The 9,053-nt window shown below is 32.5% G+C and overlaps 1 pseudogene; it reads left to right on the top strand.

Moving 5' to 3' along the window:
- Positions 1–651: 651 nt before the first annotated feature.
- Positions 652–3,145, top strand: LOC107887583 (VAMP-like protein YKT61; annotated as a pseudogene).
- The last annotated feature ends 5,908 nt before the right edge of the window (positions 3,146–9,053 follow it).

Raw genomic sequence — 9,053 nt, forward strand, 5'->3', positions numbered from 1 at the left:
CTAAACAGTGATAACTAAAAATTATATTACGCTAAATAATAGTAAAATTTAAGATCATAAAATAAACGAAAATTATTGACAAGAAATTAAGAATTAACGAAATCTTGAATAATAGACAGAAGATTAACTCGCTTTGGTGTTTGAAATTAACTTCAAAACTCGAGTTTTAGTGAATTAACTAATAACTAACTAATTATTATCTTTCGACCTCTAACTGATTAATTAATCGGGCCACTTATCTTTCGACCTTGCAGTTTAAAATCGGGATAAATTATGAGATGCTTGGTAGACTTATCCTTTCGGCCTATCTACCTAGATTGCTTCTTCAGGTCATCAATCATAGGGTTTAAGCATGCACAATTTAAGCCAACTATTTCTAAGATAAACCCTTGTTCTCACGTTAAATACTCCCACATCCGCTCTTTAATCTTCCTAAAGCAACACTACAACAAATTAAGCTTTTAGAGGTGTTTTTATTGTCGTTTGGATTGAAAACACCGCAAAGGTTGAACTTTTAACGGCGTTTGTATTGAAAAACGCCACAAATATATCCTATTAGTGGTGCTAACCGAAACATCGCAATAAGTCGTTATATAGTGGCGTTTGTGGAATAGCACCACAAATAGTACATATTTAGTGGCGTTTTATGCTATGCGCCGCAAAGGTACACCGAATAAGAGCAGCATTAGCGACGTTCTTCTCGTAAACGCCGTAAAAAGTTAAAAACGATAGTGACGTTTTTCTCATAAATGCCGCTAAAGGTAAAGTAATAATGGCGTTTTGCCCATAAACGCCGCGAATATTTTTTAATTTTTATTGAAACAGCGCCATTTTGATAGCTGACTCCCCAACCCTTATTCCCCCAAATCATTTTCCCTAAATCCCTCACTTAGTTTTTTCCCCAAATCCCTAACTTAATTTTTCTTTCCCATTCGTTTGCTGCTGGTCGTCTGTCCGTTCATCCGTCTGCTGCATCACCGTTGATAGTGCATTTGCCATCGATCTTCATCTCTTTTGTCGACGTTGCTCCATCCATCGCTGCTCGACAGTCCTCTGCTCATCTGCTCAACAATTACTAAAGATTTTAGTATTTGAATTTATATGGATGAGCCTCTCTTTTATTTTTGTGGACTTCATTTCTGTTTTGGGTTTGAAAAGATGATCTGGTTGAGTATGAGTAAATATTATGGTTTTTTTTCTTAATTCCAATTTTTTTGTTAATCTAGAGTACAAGGTACACGTTTACAATAGAAATGGACTTGTTGCCTTGGGATTTATGGATGACCACTATCCTGTTCGAAGTGCTTTTTCGCTTTTCAACTAGGTAAACGAGTTGTAGCTTTATTTTTTCTTTGTCTTAATGGTTTTCTTTAAGCTTCAATATCATCTAATCTTATTAATTGCAATATTGGTGTTTTGCTTTTAGTTGTATTGAGAATTAAGTTCAAATTTATTGGGTTCTTACTACTTTTTATATGGACTGTCTTGTTCCAAGATTATATAACTAGTATAAATAACAATTACAAAATTTCTTTTAAATACTATTAGTTTTTTATTGTTGTTCACTAGTGACTCACATATGTTTATGCTTGATACTTGGCTCATATGTTGGATATGGTTAGGCTCTTTGTATTATGGATAGATAGATGAAGGTTGTTGCCCTTCTCTTTGCATCTGATAGTGATCATTAGATAATGGGTAAAGGAAGATATTGGATTAAGAGTTTAAGATGATGTCAAGAGTCTCTAGATCACATATTATCACATTTTTTATGCATCTAATTTTTTTTGTAAAGTTTATCTGTGAGTTTGTAGCTTCTGTGGTTTCTTTAATAAATTTCAAATGATAATGTTTTGCAGGTGCTAGATGAATACCTGAAGAATTTTGGGGAATCATGGAGGACTGTGCAAGCTGATAGTACTCAATCTTGGACTTACCTGGAAGAAGCTCTGGTTAAATTTTAGGTATCTGTTTTCTTCCTCAATTTCTCATTCTTGAGTTTTTACTTAGGATGTGGAATTATACTTTTCAAATTCATATTAGAAACCAATTTGTTGAAGATAACTTTTTTTTAACTGTCTTTCCATCTTCAGGACCTTGCAGAGGCAGATAAATTATTGAAAATTCAGAGGGAGTTGGATGAAACTAAAATCATCCTTGTAAGAATTTCAAGTTGTTCTTGCATGGATTTGATGATTTTTTGTGCTATCCCTTTAGCTTTCAGATACCATGTAATCTTTAGCTTCTAATTATCATCTTGTTGGCAGCTCATATTCGTTGTGAATGTTTACTTTGTACTGTAACATGCAAAACACATGCTTTATATTGAATGCTTTTTCTCTTTTTCACATTGGAACTATTTGATGAAATGATAAGGTGTCACAAAAAGATTTGTTTATAAATAGCTAATTAGTTAAGGTTATCATTGATTTTGTTTAAGTGGAGTGATATTAAGAATGATGTGCTTTTTTACTTGGATTATAAGAATGCAATTTCCAAGTCTATTGGTTTCAAGTTGTTCCCCCTTCATATTCTTGTAAGGGAAATGAGTGGAAAAGTGCCTAAATGAGTTTGCTAAAATTATTCTTCTAGCCTATTGTCATTTGGTAGAAAGAGAGGTGTTGTAAGCTTAGGTCATATGAATTGCCAAGTGGCTTTTTAGAATAGAAGAAAAAGTCTATGCTTACTTCCAACTGAAGTGAACCTAGGTTCCATTCTTTACTTATGGTTTGTGAAAATTAGTTCTTGCAATTATTTTCTAATACCTGGCTATAACTCCTTGTAAAATTTTATCACAGTTTCGATTGTTTGGCATACTTAGCAGTTAATGAGCACTGTCTATTTTCTCAACTTGAGGATTGTTAAGGAATATTTGCTAGCTAATGGTTTGTTTGAAACTTCAAGCAGTTTAATATATTCTTTCCTTGTATTTTCTTCAAGTCCTTTTATCTTCTGCTGCTTAGTATGTACCTTGAAGATGAAATGTGGAAAGAAGTTTAATGTTGTGTGAGCATATGATTGATTATTTATTCCTCTCTCATTGATTGAAATGATGCAGCATAAAATTATTGATAGTGTACTTGAACAAGGTGAGAAGCTAGACAATTTAGTTGAGAAGAGTTCAGATTTAAGTGTGACATCTTAGGTACATGTGCAAGACTTAATTCCACTATGCATTCACCAATTTGCAATTTTGCATATTCATCTAACTGCTCGGGGTTCAATAAATTTAAATAACATGAATTAATATATATTAATATTTATTTATCTTATCATTTATTTATTATATTTTTTATTGAAACAGTAAATTGTATCCCTACAAAAGAAGTATTCAATAGGCTCATTTGAATTACCTAATCAAACAACTCTATTTTAAGCTCTCAATTGCATTTGTAAGTACCTCTTATTACTTACATGTTTTAATTTAATTGAAATAAAATTTGAAATTTCTTGTTTATTTGACTTGGTTGTGGTAAATTTATTATTTATATGTTTTAATTAGAAATAGAGAATTAGAAAACAACCAAATTAGATACTTGATATATATTATCTATTTTAGTACAATGACATGATTTAAATATATTTAGAACACTTAAGTAACCCTAATTTATTGTCAACTTTAGACTTCAAGAACTACGAAATGGATAAGAGTTGGATGGATTTGTCAAGGGTAAGCAACAACTATCGAAATGGAGTACAAACTTTTCTAAAATGCAAAATGCAAGCCAAGAGAATATGATTATTTGCCCGTGTAAGAAGTGTGGCAACATCAATTGGCATATTCGTGAAGTTGTCTACGAACATCTAATTGTTGATGGCTTTATTCGGGGGTATAAAATATGGATTTTCTATAGAGAGTGTACACCTCGTAGAACCTCTTCAATGATTAATCCGGCTTATCCTCATAATGCTCACCATTAGTTTGTTAGAGAAGATGACATGGAAGGTATGTTGTGAGATGTATTTAATATGCACAGTCATGGTTTGCAATCGTTTCCACTTGAAATTATTGCATCCAATGATTGTGATATTGGTGGAAATGCTTTTACATAAACAAGAAGAAGTGCATCTGATCAAGAGCCAAATGGAGAAGCAAAGAATTTCTACAAGTTACTTAATGAAATGAATAAAGAACTTTATGAGGGATCGAAATTTTCAAAACTGTCCTTCTGTATTTGTCTTTTTCACTTAAAATGTTTGGGAGAATGGACTGGAAACTCTTTTATGCTGCTATTAGAGTTTTTGAGAGATATGTTTCCGTTTGCAAAAATCTCTTATTCATGCAAAGATATGAAGAAACTGATAAAATATTTAGGCCTTGGGTACGACAAAATTAATAGTTGCCCAAATGACTGCATGTTGTATTGGGGTGATCGAAAAAACCAATAGTCTTGTCATGTTTGCGGTAAATCTCGTTGGATGAATAGGAATGCAGAAGATGTGAATGAGGATGAAGGTGAGGCATAGTCAATAAAGAAGCCAATAAAGATTTTGCAATATTTTCCACCAATACCAAGGCTTCAAAGGCTTTTCATGTCGTCAAAGACAACCGAGTCTATGAGGTGGTATCATGATGAATGAACCGATGATAGATTATTAAGGCATCTTGCGGATTCTTTAGATTGGAAATCATTTGATAGGAAATTTCTAAGCTTTGCAAGTGATCCTTGAAATGTGAGGCTTGGGCTAGCATATGATGGATTTAATTCTTTTAAAATCATGAATACTTCGTACAATAATTGGCCTGTAGTGCTTGTTCCTAAAAATTTGCCTCTATGGATTTGCATGAAATAATCTTCTTTTATTTTATCTATGATTATCCCTAAAGAGAAAGGTCCCGGAAATGATATTAACATTTATATACAGCCACTTTTTGAAAAGTTGAAACAGTTATAGGTGGTTGTTGAAACATATAATGTCTTGAAAAATGAGAACTTTTATTTACGTGTAATTTTTTTGTAGACTATTAATGATTTCCCGGCTTATGCTAATTTATCTGGTTGGAATACCAAAGGACGTTATGCTTGTCCTTGTTGTGCGGCACAAACATGTTTAAAGTGGGGAAGTAGTTCTCTTATATGGGGTATTGTCGGTGGTTAGATGGAAATCATAGATTTAGATTTCGCAGGACTTTATTTGATGGTACTGAAGAGTTCAGAGAAGCTCATGAGCAGACCATTGGATCTAAAATCTTGTTCATGTTAAAAGATATCAATTTCAGTTATAGAAATATGAATCAACCACCCAACACGCAAACAAAAAAAAGGACTGAGGGAGGCATATGTTGGCGATGTTGACCGATAGAGTGATTATGAATCCGATGAAGAGGATGATCCTAATGAGGCGTACTTGTTGAAAAAAAAGAAGTATTTTTTTTGGTTGCCTTATTAGGAGCATCACATTTTGTGACACAATCTTGATGTCATGCATATTGGAAAGAATGTTTGCGAAAACATCATCGGGACAATTCTCAATGTCAATAGAAAATCAAAAGATAATCTTAAGAGTTTACTTGATCTAGTTGACATGGGAATTTGACGTGATCTTCATCCCCAATTACTTTTGAGTGGAAAATCTCGGTTGCTGCCTTCTATTTTTGCAATGTCGAAGAAAGAAAAAGAAGTGTTCTGTACGATGTTGAAGGATATAAAGATCCTAGATGCTATGCATCAAATATATCTTGATGTGTGAGTCTTAAAGATTAAAGACTATATTCCCTAAAATCACATGATTATCACATCTTGATGCTAGATTTACTGCCAGTTGCTTTATACTGTTATATGTAAAAAAATGTGACGTCTTGTATAATTGAACTATCCAATATAATGAAAGTTATTTGTGGCAAATTTTTGATTGTTGAAGAACTTGAGAAAGTACAAGATCGAGCCGCCTTAATTTTATGCAACTTGAAGAAGATCTTTCCACCTTTGTTCTTCACAATTATGGTACACTTGCTAATCCATCTCCCTCATGAAGTAAAACTTGGTGGACCGGTTTTCTATTAGTGGATGTATCCTATAGAGAGGTGCTAATTTATTTGAAAAATTCTCATTCATTCATGAATATACCTTTAATTATAACTTTTGACAATGTCAGATATCGTGTTTAGGTTCCTATGTAAATTAAAGTCTTATTGTCGTAATAAGCGTAATCCAGAAGGATTAGTTGTTGAGGGTTGCTTAGCAGAAGAATGTATGACTTTCTACTTTAGATATTTAGAAGATGTTAAAACAAGACTGAATAAACCAAGTAGAAATGCTAGGTCACTAATCATAACTTAACTGAAATTTGTCTATTTCAATGTTATGGACAACCAATTGGTAAAGTTGAAATTGCACACTTAGATGATAGATCTTGGGTATAAGCACATCAATATGTTCTTTTTCACCATGATTCAATTGAACCATTATGCAAGTTTTAGAATTTGATAAATATTCATCTTTTTCATTTGTTTATTTTCTAACCAAGTAATCCACTTGTTAACATAATGAGTTTAAACAAGTCTTGAGATCTCGTTCATGCTTCTAAAGATTACAACATCGAAAGATTGATAAGTTATTCACAGATTCTTTTCATGATTGGTTAGGGTAGATGGTACATAACTGAAGCTTTCAATGACAAATAATAATGTTTTTGTATAACATTATAATTAATCAATTTACTTTCAATTCAATAGGTTTGGAGTGGAAAGGACATCAATGAATAAGTTAAATGGCTTTTCCAATGTCCGAATAGAGTAGTAAAAAGATTATATATAACATTTTGATTTTGGGCCTAGTCAGAATAACGATTTTGAGACCACGAATCTGAGGCCATAAAATTTATTTTAATATTCTTTTTAGGCCTATAGTATGATAATATGATTGTGTAAAAGTTTTGTTAAGAAATTTTACTGTTTGAATGCTTAATTTGTGAAAAAGGACCAAATCACGTAAAGTACGAAAGTTGTGTTCCATTAGCTAAAGGTGTTAAATAGCTATAGAACTTAAAAGTTGAGGTCCTTAATGAAAACAAGTGGCCATATTCTTCTTCATCCATTCTCAATTGAAAATTTGAAGGAGAAAACCCCATGGAAGCTTGAAATTTTTAGCAAAATAAACCCTCTACATGTAAGTCATTTTGGTGTTAGTTTTTGATGTTTTTAAGATCATTGAAGCATGATACAACTATTTCTACCATTATTTTGAGCTAGATTTTATGTTCAAAAATTGACCCATGTGTGTCATGCATGTATTTTGATGATTAATGGAGGAATATGGAAGTTTGGTGTTAGATGAACATATTTTTCCAAGTGAATTTTTCATGAAATCACCTAAAAGGACTTGTTTGTAAAACATGTAAAAATAGGTGTTAAAAATGTGATTTGATGAAATATGTGGGTTCTTAGAAGAGGAAATATGAATCGACCATACTTGGGTAACAAATAAATTGGTTGCATTTCATTTTACGGCTTAGGGGTTAAATTATAATTATGTGAAAGTTTGAGGGTAAAACTGTAATTTTTCCAAAATATGATTTATGGGCTGTTTTTAATAATGTGGTAATTAAATAAGTTTGCTATTATAGATCAAGAAAAACAGAGTCTAGGCCTAGACCGAGGAAAGAGAAAGATCTTGGACTAAATCAATAAATTGTCCATATTTTTGTATCGAGGTAAGTTTGTGTGTGGTTGATACAACTTTTTATTATGCATTTAACATTCAATGTTATATGAATTGTATAATTGTCTCGTGAATATTATTGATGTTGTTCGATAAAGATTTGAGGTGATAAAAGTCGGTTGAACCTTAGGAATACTTAAGGTACAAATATTATGACATTAGGTTGATGAGATCCTGCATAAGACCATATCTGGGATATGACATCAGCATCAGTATGAGTTATCATGTAAGACCATATCTGCGATATGGAATTGACATGAGATTTTGTATAAGACCACGTTTGGGACATGGCGTCAAAATTAGAATTCGTATAAGACCATATCTAGGATATGGCATCGATGTGAGATCTCATGTAAGACCACGTCTGGAACATGGAATTGGCATCTTATTGTGTGTATGATAATCCTGAGTATCCTTTGTATTCCAAATGATTCAATGGGTAGTCCAAGGATTTGTCAAAGATTTGTTAAGGAATGATCATATTGAAAGGGTATAGGTATGTACGCCAAGCTTGTAGTTATTGAGATTACGAAATGATGAAACTTCGGTAAGATAAGAATAAAGATATTATGATCTCGAATTCTATTGAACATTATGTAAATTGAATGAGGTAGGATATGATTATAAATATTACTGAAAATGAGATGAGTCAGGTTATGTTATGTATATGTACGATAATGCACATTATTATGCTTACTCCCTCTCTCTTCCATTTTTTTAGTATCGCCAAGCTAGCTCGAGGATCAAAGGACGTCGGAGGCTCGTTCACAGTATCAATTAGATCTTTTCGGTATAGTTAGTCTCAACATTTTGAGTGTGGCATGTATAAGGGCTTCGTCTTTTGTTATATGTCATATTGGTCTAGCCAAATGTGTTGGCTTATAATGATAGTTGATTCATTTCGTGTATGGCCATAAGACATGGCTCATAATGATTATTGGGTTGTAAAGCTATACATCCATGTATGTATGTGCCAATTTTATTATGATATGGCCTATGGTTATTGATGATTGAATGTTTATGAATGTCTTGTGTGTGTATAAGATGGTATGAAAATGCATGTATACAAGTTTAAGGAATATTGCTTATTCATATATGCATGTTGGTAAGATTTGATTTGTCATGCATTGGGTATGTTATGAGTGTTAAGGAAGAGTTACAAAGCTTATCTTGCGTTTATGTTGAATAAAAAAGAGTTTGAGTTAAAGATTAATCAGTATCGGTAGTATGTGAGTATCTGGACGTGTTTTTAAAAGGGTTGTCTGGATTGCCTCTAATTAGAGAAGTAGAATTCAGCATTGACCTAGTTCCGGGTGCGACACCCATTTCTATTGCTCCGTATAGGATGGCTCCAACTAAGCTAAATGAGTTAAAAATCCAACTGTAAGAATT

The sequence above is a fragment of the Gossypium hirsutum genome, chromosome A03 (assembly GCF_007990345.1).
Source record: "Gossypium hirsutum isolate 1008001.06 chromosome A03, Gossypium_hirsutum_v2.1, whole genome shotgun sequence".
Classification (NCBI taxonomy): Eukaryota; Viridiplantae; Streptophyta; class Magnoliopsida; order Malvales; family Malvaceae; genus Gossypium; species Gossypium hirsutum.